The sequence below is a fragment of the Rhineura floridana genome, chromosome 6 (genome assembly GCF_030035675.1).
Source record: "Rhineura floridana isolate rRhiFlo1 chromosome 6, rRhiFlo1.hap2, whole genome shotgun sequence".
In the NCBI taxonomy this organism is placed as follows: Eukaryota; Metazoa; Chordata; class Lepidosauria; order Squamata; family Rhineuridae; genus Rhineura; species Rhineura floridana.
In genome coordinates this window covers 50,591,856-50,605,048 of record NC_084485.1, presented here as the reverse complement: position 1 = coordinate 50,605,048, position 13,193 = coordinate 50,591,856, and the positions used below count along the sequence as shown (strand labels likewise).

At 42.5% G+C, this 13,193-nt stretch overlaps 1 protein-coding gene across 9 annotated transcripts in view; it reads right to left on the bottom strand.

Moving 5' to 3' along the window:
* Positions 1–13,193, bottom strand: part of PPFIA4 (PTPRF interacting protein alpha 4) — a 175,864-nt gene that overhangs the window by 111,509 nt on the left and 51,162 nt on the right. For 6 of the 9 annotated variants that reach the window (XR_009763446.1, XM_061631803.1, XM_061631808.1 and 3 more), the window contains 3 exons: positions 3,053–3,117; positions 1,615–1,692; positions 1,152–1,190 (listed from right to left, as the gene is read on the bottom strand). The exons of 2 other annotated variants lie outside the window; for them this stretch is intronic. The gene's annotated coding sequence lies outside the window, so the exon portion shown is untranslated. The remainder of the gene's footprint in view (positions 1–1,151; positions 1,191–1,614; positions 1,693–3,052; positions 3,118–13,193) is intronic. One more of the 9 variants, XM_061631804.1, reaches the window with a different exon arrangement.

Below are 13,193 nucleotides of genomic sequence, written 5' to 3'. Positions count from 1 at the left end.
CAGTATTGATTTGTTATGTAGATTTATACCTCACCTTTCAATCAAATAATTCTCAAGGCACCTAACAAGCAACACCAGTTGAAATGTTATGAAATTCGGCACGATGAAAGCAGGCTATTTCACTTAAAGACTGTACACAATATCTGTGACAAAAAAGAATGCAGCTACAAGCACTGCCAAGAATATTTTCAGCCTTACCTCCTTGAATACAGTGATTCAAACATGCATACCATTCAGGGCATTCATCTGATGACATTACAGGCATTTCAGTTATGAGCTATACAATTTATAACCACAAAGCCACTGAAATATAGAAACTGATTTCATATTGTTATATTGGTATCCCACAGCCAGAATGAGAGATTATGACAGCAGCAGATCAGGAATGCAAACCTCAAGACTTCTCATCCTGTCCTGGAATAGGAACTAGAGCTAGCTTGCATTCTTGGATGCTGAGGACAGAGCAGTCCTCCTGTTTCGTAAAACTGCAACACCATGAGAAAAAGATCTGAGAAATCAAGAGCTCCCTGTATATTTCAGAGACGGAAGGTTTTTTTAGCCTCACAACTCCAACTGCAATCCTCCACAATACTTTCTTAGGAAGCTGAGCAGGCCATTTTCTTTTATTCCTCCCTTTTTTCTTCTCTTGCTTCCAACAAAAGACACCCTGACATTCTGCATCTCAACAGACCTCAACCACAATCTCAATTAATATACACACATAACTTGTCCAATCTGTTCCATTTGTTTTGTTGTTCCTTTAGATTCTTTTCCCCCTCCCCACAGACAGAAGTGACAGCTGCCTAGAGAAAACAAAGGTGAAATCCAGGATTTTAGCCTAGCTATGACTGGGGTGTGTGGCTTTAATACTTTGTTCCTGCCATGGTTCCAAGTCAGATCTGCCCCCCACCAGGCTATTTTCTTTAGAAGAAAAGCCTCCACTTATGTCAATAGTAGGTGTGATTGGGACCACAACAGGAGGCAAAGAGTTAAGGCCTCCTTATTCCAGGGGCCCATCACCTATTGTGTGAGTGGCTTTTAAAAAGTAAACAATTGGTAACTGAGTGAATGGCATTTTTTCTAGTTTGGCCCTCATAGAGACCTTGAATACAGTATTCCCTTCAGTGGGTTGATACAAATGTGGTAAGTACCTGCATTTTCAGAAATGTGAATTTTCTCTCCACTCTAACCTGCAAAAAAAAGGACAGACTCAAGAAATAATTTCTTCTGTTTAAAATAATGCAATGACAGTTAGTAAAAGACCTTCTTCTGACCAAGAAACTTGTAGTATAATTTTCTATATGGGAGAAAGGCCAGCTGTAATTTCCCAAAGTGTAAATGGAAGGGTAACACCAGCACTAGTATATTATGTCCAATCTCTCAGATATAGCAGAACCATAAAGCGACAAACTACTGGATTTTACTTTTATCCAGACCCATCTGTCTGTCTGTCTGTCTACGTGCATGTAGACAATTCGACCCTGATGGGCTCTTCTCAGCTGAGCTTTCGCTGGAGGTATGAGTAATAGCTCAGGATGACATAAGCAGCAATGGAAAGAGCAGACGGGCTAAGTTCTACTGCAAGAAATGAGGAAGGAGGTAATAAGCTGATACCATTTTATATCCAGCCCACTTTGAATTCTTCAGCAAAACCATGAGTCTTTGGTCTACCTCCAATGATGGTGCTGCCACCTGAGAAATAACAGAATAAAGCCATTAAACACATTGCCTCCTCAACAACGCCCAAAACTCAGGGGTCACTATGCCACTGTGTCAGAATGCAAATTCAAGAACACAAATAGTTGAATGGGGCACAGTGCAACTTAAATCATTACAAAAAACTATGAAACTAAAGCTGAATCCATTACCCCTGTTCTGAGAGTTCCAGGATGTATGCAGACACATGTAAATATATCACACATCACTGATGATGGGCCTAGCTCACCACCCAGTTTGAACATGCTCTCTAAAAAGGATTATAGTTAAACAGAAGAGCAATATTTAATATAAGTTAAGGGTGTTTAAGGACACGTACAGTAATGAAAGCAGATATCAAAGGCATCCAGCAGTTTTGCACACTATCAGTTCAGTGTAGTAGTAGCCCAGAACTATAAGCATGGAATGAGGAAGCTGTCCCACCTACTCCCTGCTGAAACTATCATGCTATACAGATTAAATGACCCATTTCTGTTCTACAACATGCCCTGTCTGCACTATGCCAGGTACAGTCAGGCAAGAGACCAGCAGACAGAAATTAGGCTGTTCATCCAAGACACTTAAGAATGCCATGCAGGCATTAAAAAACACGTTCATATTCATGTGTTCAATTAAAAAATAATTCAGTGACACATACACATGGAATCAGAAAAAGAAAGCATCATTCAGTTGTATTTTCAGAAAGCCATATGCTTCAAGCATCTTGTAGAAATACTATTTCCTAACCAAAACAAAGAGACTAATTGTAACAGTTGCTCCAAAACTGTGCTCCAAAAATACAGCACTGTATATACCATTGGGTGTTAACTTTTATAAAATGTAAATGTACTGCCTTCAAGTCGATTCCGACTTATGGTGTCCCTATGAATAGGGTTTTCATGAGGCTGAGAGGCAGTGACTGGCCCAAGGTCACCCAGTGAGCTTCATGGCTATGTGGGGATTTGAACCCTGGTCTCCCAGGTCGTAGTCCAACACCTTAAACTCTATACATACTTAAAACAAATGACTAGAGTAAAATGTGAGGAAAGTTATTCTTTAAAAACTGACTTTCTGCTAATAATAAAAAATGGTAAAAAAAGACCAATGGAACAATCCTAACTGCAGGCAGATGGATATGATGGAGGAGCACAGCCACCATTGCATTTGCAGCCCTGCTATTCATGTTGGCCAGGACAGGAGCTGGAGGGGCTCACATCGGCTGGGTTATGGGCTGGGTGGAAGGAACCCCATCCAACTCACACCATCACCATCGCCAGTGCAGCAGATTAGGAGGCTGGAATTTTTAAGTGCTGGCCAAGTCACCATCTCTACAAAGGTAACAATTACAATCACTTACTTCCCAAGCTATAAAACAGGAACAGGAGAAACGGTCTCACCAGACAGCAAGATATATACTGTAGCCTAAAATTTAAAGCAAAGTCATTAAGGTACAACATTTTCCAGAAATATGCCAATATTTTGGAAAGTTGTCTGACTCTCCCAGGATAAGTTGTTTCACATATTACTTTTTCACTCATCACTTTTTCAAAGACATTATGTCAGGGTGTGTATAAGCAGCACATTTGTCACCTTTCTAACATGGGTACCTAGAACTAAAAATATTAGCTGTGTATCTTGTTAATATTTGTTCAAAACATCCAAAACAGTAAAAAAATTGAATGGTACATCTGTTCACACATTACATTTTAAATCTTCTTTAAAGGAGTATTAGCCTAACATAATAAGGGGGAAACGTCAGCTTTCAAAACATTCATTCTGACCCTCTTCAACACCACAAAGCATCTTACACACTACAGCAGTTATTGGGGGGGGTACAATACACAGCAACTTTAGAAGCTAAATAGTATTCCTACTGTCAGAGCAATCATCCACTATAGTCATCATAATTAAAACTATATATAAATCACACATGTACAGCATGAAGACCTCAGACCAATTTTGGGGAAAGATCTAAAATATCCATTTATTTTATCTACACACTTTCCTCCATCTCTGTGGGAACATCAATGCCCACACAAGCCAGTGGAAATGGAGATGGCAGAATTTCTGCACTTTCAATGTTCCTCCTCGATCTGGATTCAGATATGTATGGCAGAGTTGGAGCCAGTCAGCCACGTTGTACAGATCAGCTGCATCTGAGGGATAATGCTTCTACATTAAGTCCCTTTAAGGCAATTCAGTAAGAAGAGAAGAGTAGTAGTAGTGGGAGACTCTCTACTGCATGGGACTGAAACCAAGTATGCCAAGTAGATCCATGGACTCGCCAGGTACACTGTCTCCCTGGACGACGGATTAGAGATGTGACAGAAGGGTTGCCATCACTCATCAAGCCCACTGATATACCCCTTTCTTCTCATCATGTGGGAACAAATGATACTGCCAAGTGGAACTATCAAAAAAATCACATCAGACTTTGAAGCTCTGGGAAGGCAAGGACTTTGGGGCCCAGATAGTTTTCTCATCCATCCTTTCAATATTTAGAAAAGGAGTAATGTAGAGCCTTCAAGTCGATTCTGACTTATGGTGACCCTATGAACATGGGTGAATGTCTGGCTACAAAGGTGGTGCCAACATGAGAGATTTGGATTCTGGGACTACGGGCTACGCTTCCTGGAACATGGACTGCTGGCAAGTGATGGGTTGCACCTCACAAGGACTGGGAAGAATGTGTTTGGCCACAGCATGGAGAACTTCAGCAGGAAAGCTTTAAACTGAATCCTGAGGAGGGAGACGTAAACTTGGCAGTAACGACTAACAAAGGCACAGTAACAGGAAATGAGAGAATGGCTCTACCTGGGGCCCAGTAATTGTTGTACCACTCAGGAGCATGTGATGTGTGTGTTCCATAAAGACTGTGGAGAACCAGTGATTATTGGGTTAATCCAGCAGGAGAGAATAGCCAAGGCCAAGGGAGCAGATGTTTCTGGCAAGGTCTTGGTTTGTGTATATAACACTGGAGGGAAACCGAAACCACTCTGTGTGGGGGGTGCAGTAGAACGCTGAGGGAGGAGTGAGAGAGAGCTGGAATTCGTGTACAGAACAGACTAGTGGAAATAAAGCCTATTAAATCTTTCGACTGCCTTGGTTTGTCTGTTCTCTGGCTAACCTAATTCTAGTCTTTTTCTGGGCACTGTGCAACGCTACTTTCGCAGGACTACAGGGGTTATGGGCCCAGCCTGCACAGCCTAAAGCCCAGAATAAAGAAGGTTTCTAGCTGAAGGCAAGCCAGACAGAAGCCTGGAGACGTGGCCATGTGTTGGAGAGGTGAGCAGCAGTGTGCTGAAGGATGGCTGTCGCGTTATCAGCCGGTATGCCTCTGGAAAGGCTCACAGAGAAGAATTACGCCAGCTGGAGACTTCGTATGCAGGCGTTCCTTATAAAAGAAGACCTCTGGGAGGTGATTGATGCAGCCCCACCGGCAGCTCCTCAACTTGTGTGGACAATTACAGACGAAAAGGCAAGAGCATATATTATTTTGGCAGTGTCAGACTCTCAGTTATTGTATATACAGAATGAGAATACAGCCAGACGCATGTGGACAGTATTGCATGGTGTTAATGTGAGACAAACAGCGGGAAGCAGAATATTTTTGGAGAGATGGCTTTATCAGATGAGACTGGCTGAGGGTAGCTCGATGTCTGAGCATCTGATGGAATTCAGGCAGCTGTTTGCAGAATTGCGGGAGAGGCAAGTGGAGTACACGGAGCTTCAAAGGGTGTACATAATCCTGTCATCACTGGATGAAAAGTGGGACTCTCTTGTAACGTCGATGGAAGCCATGCGTGACGCAGATCTGACGGAACAGTATGTAACGGGCAAATTGCTTGAGGAGTGGGAACGCAGAAAAGAGGCCGAAAAGATGGAGCCAAAAGAGTCGAAGGGACGTAAAGAAACGTACTTCAAAAACACAGGGAATAGACTGAAAGCCTGTTATTCCTGTGGTGCAAGAATTCATCTTCAGAGAGACTGTGCAGCCAAGCGGAGAGGCCGAGGCTGGCAGCAATCCAGCATGCGATTACTGAGTGGACAGGCTCATAAATCTGAAAACACATTATGGGTGCTGGATAGTGGAGCGACCCATTGTTTAGTCACAGATAAGAACTTGTTTCATACTTTGAAAGCTGTGACGGAGACTGTAAGTTTGGCTGATGGATCTTCACGGGACGTTTTGGGACGTGGAACATTGAAATTATGTAAGCTACAAACAATAATTACAGATGTTTTGTATGTGCCTCAGTTAGAAAGCAATATATTGTCAGTTAAGAAGTTAAATGACATGGGATACGTTGTAACTTTTGGTAATGGGAAATGTACTGTGCAAAAGGGAAATGAAGTCTGTATGCAAGGGAATTTAAAAGATGCTTTATTTGTCATTCAAAGTGAACATGCAGGGTGTGCTACACTTAGGGCAAACAGACAAACACATGAAGGCTGTGTGCATAAATGGCACCGGAGCCTGGGACATGCTAACTATGAAACTATCATGAAAACACCAAAACACAGTGAGGATGTGAAGCTCAAGGAGTGTGGGCAGTTTGTTGACTGTGATGCATGCAACGAAGCGAAAGCCACAGTAGCTCCAATAAACAAAGAAGTGGAATGCACTACAGACGCACCATATCAATTAATTCACATTGACTTGGCAGGTCCATTACAGAGTTCAAAGGGAGTTGCGAAGTACTTCATGGTTGTGGTGGATGACTTCACACGGTTTTGCAATGTTTATTTGCTTAAGAGCAAAGACGAGGCAGAGAAGAAACTACGTTTGTTCATTGAGAAAGTGAAAGTGCAACATGGAGTCACTATTAAGCAAATACGCTCAGATCAGGGGGGTGAATTCACAGGCATAGCGTTGCGTGAATATCTGGAGAGTAAAGGCATTAAGCAAAACTTTACTGCCCCATGTTCATCGGTTCAGGATGGGACCGCAAAGATGAGAAGTGAGGCATTGCAGGAGGCTACAAGAGCCATGCTTAATGACTCTGAATTGACAAACGCATTTTGGAAAGAATGCATCCTGTACGCTGCATACATACAAAACAGGTTGTTACACAGAGCCCTCGGTATGTCACCTTATGAGAAGCTGACAGGAAAGAAGCCAAGGTTGGCTCACATTGAGAGGTTTGGGGCAAAGTGCTGGGTGCACGTACCTAAAGGAAAAAGGCAAGGTAAAATGGCCCCAAGAGCACAACAGGGACGTGTGCTTGGATTTCAAAATGCATTTTACAGAGTGTGGGTGCCTGAGCAAAAGCAGGTTGCGCTGAGCAGAAGCATAAAGGTTCCAGATCAGGATTGGGAACAAAGCACAAATGTTGAATTGAATGGTTCACTAAATGCACACACACAACAGGAGGTGAAAGAAGAAGATTACATGCCTGGTACTAGCAATGGTACAGGGGAGGCAGAGCCTCAGATACCATTAAAAGATGCTTTAAATGGGCTCATTTGGGGAACACACAAAAAGAAGAAGCGAAAGGCTGAAGACCTGGGATAATGTTGATAAATATGTTCCTATCATGTATGTAACCTCGTGTGTGTAAATAAAGGAAACTGAAATTGTAACCGATGTAAAATGTAATGTATTGGATGTGCTGAGATGTATGTAAAATGGAATTGTGGCCGTCTTTATGGAAGGTGGGGGCTGTTGTACCACTCAGGAGTATGTGATGTGTGTGTTCCATAAAGACTGTGGAGAACCAGTGATTATTGGGTTAATCCAGCAGGAGAGAATAGCCAAGGCCAAGGGAGCAGATGTTTCTGGCAAGGTCTTGGTTTGTGTATATAACACTGGAGGGAAACCAAAACCTTTCTGTGGGGGGTGCAGTAGAACGCTGAGGGAGGAGTGAGAGAGAGCTGGAATTCGTGTACAGAACAGGCTAGTGGAAATAAAGCCTATTAAATCTTTCGACTGCCTTGGTTTGTCTGTTCTCTGGCTAACCTGATTCTAGTCTTTTTCTGGGCACTGTGCAACGCTACTTTCGCAGGACTACAGTAATAGTCTTCATAAAAATGTAGAAAGGAAGTCAGGCCATAAATCGCACGGTCTTCGATGTCTATATACTAATGCCCAGGATAAGGGAAACAAACAGGAAGAACTTGAACTTTTAATACCGGAGAGTAAATACGACTTGAGAGGTATAACTGAAACTTGGTGGGATGACTCCCATGACTGGAATACAGCAATGGAAGGATATAACTTGTTCAAAAAGAACAGAAGCAACAGAAAGGGAGTCGGAGTCACGTTATGTGTTAAAAATATATATTCCTGCACAGAAATACAGGAGGATGAGCTTGGTAGCTACACCGAGAGTATCTGAATTAAAATAAATGGAGCAAGGAATAAAAGGAACTTGGTGGTTGGAATCTTCTACCAACCACCCAATCAAGGAGAAAACAAGGATGAAATTTTTGAAAAGCAAACTGCCAGTATTTCAACGATGCATGATGCAGTAGTAATGGGGGGCTTCAAGTACCCCGATATCTGTTACGAGACAAATTCTGTCAAACACGGCCCCTCCAAGAAATTCCTGACTTGGAGATAACTTTCTCCTACAGAAAGTGGAGGAAGCAACTAGAGGATTGGCTATCCTTGACTTGATTCTAACCAACAAAGATGACTTGGTAGATGAAGTGGCAGTTATGGGAGCTCTGGGGGAAAGTGACCATGTTATTCTTGAGTTCTTGATTTTAAAGGAAGCAAAAGCTGAGAGTAGCCATCTTCGTACCCTGAACTTCAGGGAAAGTATTTTTAATAAACTCAGAACAACGGTAAATAAGGTTCCATGGCAAGCTACCCTAATGAGAAAAGGAATCTAAGATGGGTAGGAGTTTCTAAAAAAGGGAATTCTAAAGGCACAATGGCAAATAATTCTATCAAGAAAAAAAGGGGGAAGACAGCAGAAGAAGCCAATGTGGCTTCACAGAGAGCTTAGAGATGACCTGAAAACAACCAAGACACATACAGGAAGCGGAAAGAAGGCCAGGCCACAAAGGCAGAGTACAGGCAGGTAGCACAGAAATGCAGGGATGGCATTGGGAAGGCTAAAGCTGAGAATGAGCTGAGGTTAGTGAGAGATACCAAAAGCAACAAAAAAGCTTTCTTCAGGTACATCCATAGAAAAAGAGAGAAAAATGGTGGTATAGCTACTCAATGAGGATGGCAAAATAACAACAGATGACAAAGAAAAGGCAGAAGTGCTCAATCCCTACTTTGGCTCAGTCTTCCCACAAAAGAAGGTCTATGACCCTCCTGGGAAATTTGAAGTTGATGGGGCAGGACTGCAGCTTGAAACTGATAGACAAATGGTCAAGGAATACTTAATCATTTTGAACAAATTCAAATCTGTGGGGCATGATGAACTGGCTGAGTATTGAAAGAACTGGCTGAAGAACTCTCAGAACCACTGTCTATTATCTATGCATAATCATGGGGGATGGGTGAAGTGCCAGATGACTGGAGGAGGGCTAATGTTGTCCCTATCTTCAAAACTGGGTTAAAGAAAGAACCTGGGAACTACAGTTCAGTCAGCCTGACATCAATCCCTGGGAAAATTCTGGAGCAGTTTATAAAGCAGTCAGTCTGTAAATGTAAATGTACTGCCTTCAAGTCAATCCCAACTTATGGCGACCCTATGAATAGGGTTTTCATGGTAAGCAGTATTCAGCGGTGGTTTACCATTGCCTTCCTCTGAGGTTGAGAGGCAGTGACTGGCCCAAGGTCACCCAGCGAGCTTCATGGCTGTGTGGGGATTTGAACCCTGGTCTCCCAGGTCATAGTCCAACACCTTAACCACTATGCCACACTGGCTCTTGGTCAATCTGTACGCACCTTGAAAACAATGCAGTGATTACTAGAAGCCAACATGGATTTATCAATATTTTTTAATTGGGTAACCTCCCTGGTAGACTGTGGAAATGCTGTGGAGATAATGTATTTTGACTTCAACAAAGCTTTTGACAAAATGCCCCATGATATTCTGATTAACAAGCTAGCTAAATATGGGCTGGATGGAACAACTATTAGGTTGATCCACAGTTAGCTACAGAATCGTACTCAAAGAGTGCTTATCAATGGTTCCTTCTCAAACTGTGGGAAGGTAACAAGCGGGGTACTGCAGGGCTCGGTTCTGTGCTCAGTGCTGTTCAACATTTTTATTAATGACATGGATGAGGAGGTGCAGGTAATGCTTAACAAATTTGCATCTGATACAAAATTGGGAGGAATAGTTAATACCCTGGAAGACAGAAACAAAATTCAAAGGGATCTTCAAAGGCTGGCGAATTGGGCTGAAAACAGCTGAATGAAATTTAACTGGGATAAGTGCAAAGTTCTACATCTAGGAAAAAGAAACCAAATACACAGTCATAAGATGGGGGATACGTGGCTCAGCAATACTACATGCGAGAAGGATCTTGGGATTGTTGTTTATCACTAGCTGAATATGAGCCAACAGTGCGATGTGGCTGCAAAAAAGGCAAATGCTATTTTAGGCTGCATCAACAGAAGTATAGTTTCCAAATTGCATGAAGTACTAGTTCTCCTTTATTTGGCAATGTTTAGGCCTCATCTTGAGTACTGCAATCAGTTCTGGACACTGCACTTTAAGAAGGATGCAGACAAACTGGAACAGGTTCAGAGGAGGGCACCATGATCAGGGGAATGGAAACAAAGCCCTATGAGGCAAGACTGAAAGAACTGGGCATGTTTAGCCATGAGATGAGAAGAATGAGGGGAGATATAATAGCACTCTTCAAGAAAGTGAAAGGTTGCCATACAGAGGAGGGCCAGAATCTCTTCTCAATCATCTGAGTGCAAGGACACGGAATAATGGGCTCAAGTTGCAGGAAGCCAGTTTTCGACTGAACATCAAGAAAAATTTCCTGGAGTACAACCATGTAACCAATTACCTAGGGGCTCTCCAACACTGGTGGCATTCAAGAGGCAGCTAAACAGCCACCTGTTGGTTATGCTTTAATTTGAATTCCTGCATTGAGCAGGGGTTGGACTCGATGGCCTTATAGGCCCCTCCCAACTCTGATTCTATGATGCCAAGTCCAAAATGAACAGGAAGCAATCACAAGGGCAGAAACCACAAAGAAAAAGCTTTGAATTAAATGCACAGAAGTCCTTAAAAAATCAGTATCTTTGTCAGTCCACACTGGACCGTCTGTCTGTCTATCTAATCTATTTATTTATTTATTATTTGATTTATATCCCGCCCTTCCTCCCAGCAGGAGCCCAGGGCAGCAAACAGAAGCACTAAAAGCACTTTATAACATCATAAAAACAGACCTTGAAATACATTAAAACTAAACGTTAAAAACATTTTTTTTAAAAAGCTTTAAAAACATCTTTTTTAAAAGGGTTAAAAACATTATTAAAAAAACATATTAATAAACAATTGTAACACAGATGCAGACTGGGATAGGTCTCAACTTAAAAGGCTTGTTGAAAGAGGAAAGTCTTCAAAAGGTGCCGAAAAGATAGCAGAGATGGGGCCTGCCTAATATTCAAGGGGAGGGAATTCCACAGGGCAGGTGCTGTCACAGTAAAGGTCCTTTTCCTATATTGTGCAGAACAAACCTCCTGATAAGATGGTATCTGGAGGCCCTCACCTGCAGAGTGCATATAAGGGGTAAGATGGTCTTTCATGTATCCTGGTCCTGAGCTGTATAGGGCTTTGTATACCAAAACTAGAACCTTGAACTTAGCCTGGTAGCAAATGGGCAGCCAGTGCAATTTTTTCAGCAGCGGGGTGACATGTTGGCGATACCCTGCCCCAGTGAGCAGTCTCGCTGCTGCATTTTGCACCAGCTGCAGCTTCCGGTCTAGTGGTATAATTTTAAGAAAACCCAACACACCACATATCACATCTGAAAAAAGACAAAACTGGAGTCTCTGTAAAAAGTCAGTGAATAAAGAATGGGAATTCTGTACTAAACAGCTGGCATGAAAGGAACCTTGGACTCTTGCAGTGGTGTGAATTGCTGGAAGTATGCCACCAAGATGTATAGATTGGGAGAGAGGAGGGAGAGAGAGAGAGAACCAAAACAGAGATTGCAGGAAGAAGCAGCGAAGGAAGAGCTGAGAGATACGAGTGCAGGGAGACCAAAGAGGTGAGGAAACAAACAAGAGGGGCAGCAAATAGAGATGACAAAGTCTATCATGCAGAGAAAGGGGGGTAACTGAAGAGAGGGGCACTAGAGACACCTGTGGGTGAGAAAAGAGTAGGGAATAGCTAAAGGACATGATGCAGAGAGAAGTATGTTGATACGAGGATGAGAGTGCACAGAGAGGGGGGACTGTGTATAGGGCTATAGAGACGCCTGTGAATAGGTGGGCATAATGGACTGCAGAGAAAGACGAGTGCCTGAAGAAGCAGAAAGAGAACAGGAGGGAAGATTTGACAGGGGGAGGTCTGGAGAGACCTGTAGTGGTAAAAAGTGTACGTTATGGGGCACAGAGAAGAAAAAATGAGTTGAAATTTTAACAAAATGCTTTTCCAGTGTTGATATAGCAACATAGCTCTTACTGAGTATGACAAAATATAAAATTTACATTGTGGGCCTCTGATCTAAACAATACTTTAGTCCAGTTAACTTAAGAATATATATAGAAGAAGAGCCTGCTGGTTCAAGCCCACCTAGTCCAGCATCCTGTTCTTACAGCGGCCGATCAGATGCCTATGGGAAGCAAACAAGCAGGAACCTGTGTGGAACAGCTCTCTCCCTTCCTGAGGTTTCCAGTAACTGGCATTCAGAAGAACACTGCCTCTGACTGTGGAGGTAGAACATAGTCATCATGGCCGGTAGTCATTGATAGCCTTATCCTTCATGGATTTGTCTAATCCTCTTTTAAAACCATCCAAGTTGGTGGCCATCAATTCCACTTGTGGGAATGAGTTCCATATATTTAACTATTCTGTATTGGAGTGAACCAATGAAGAATGGAAATACTACTTGGTAGGGAATAAGGGGTAAAAATAAAATACAGAGCTACGAAGGACCACTGATAAATGATAGGATGCGGCAAAGTCTAAGCTGCTGCTTTTCTGACTACTCCAGCCTAAAGAAAGATCAATAACCTAATCAAAACTCAATATTCTGTCATGGATTCTGGATAGGAAGTCACAAGCTGCAGCTCAGAAACTACAAAACAAATGCACAGCCTTAAGTTCAGCATTAAACGGGGAAATCTTCCTTATTTCAGAAATGAGAAGAGGTCCCAACACATTTACCATTCACTTTTCAGACATCAAAGCAGAAGGAGCTCCTACTGTCATGCAAGTGCCAATATATCAGCAAATAATTATCAGAATCGTTGCGGAAACAGAGCAGCTATGCAGCTAGAACAGTCCTTGCTTTTGCAACACACAATTCCTCCTCTGCATTATTGAGATCATGACAACAAGTGCTAATTTATTCAGAGTCACCGGCACTGAGCAGCACTGCCAAAGTCTATGCTATAACACACTAAA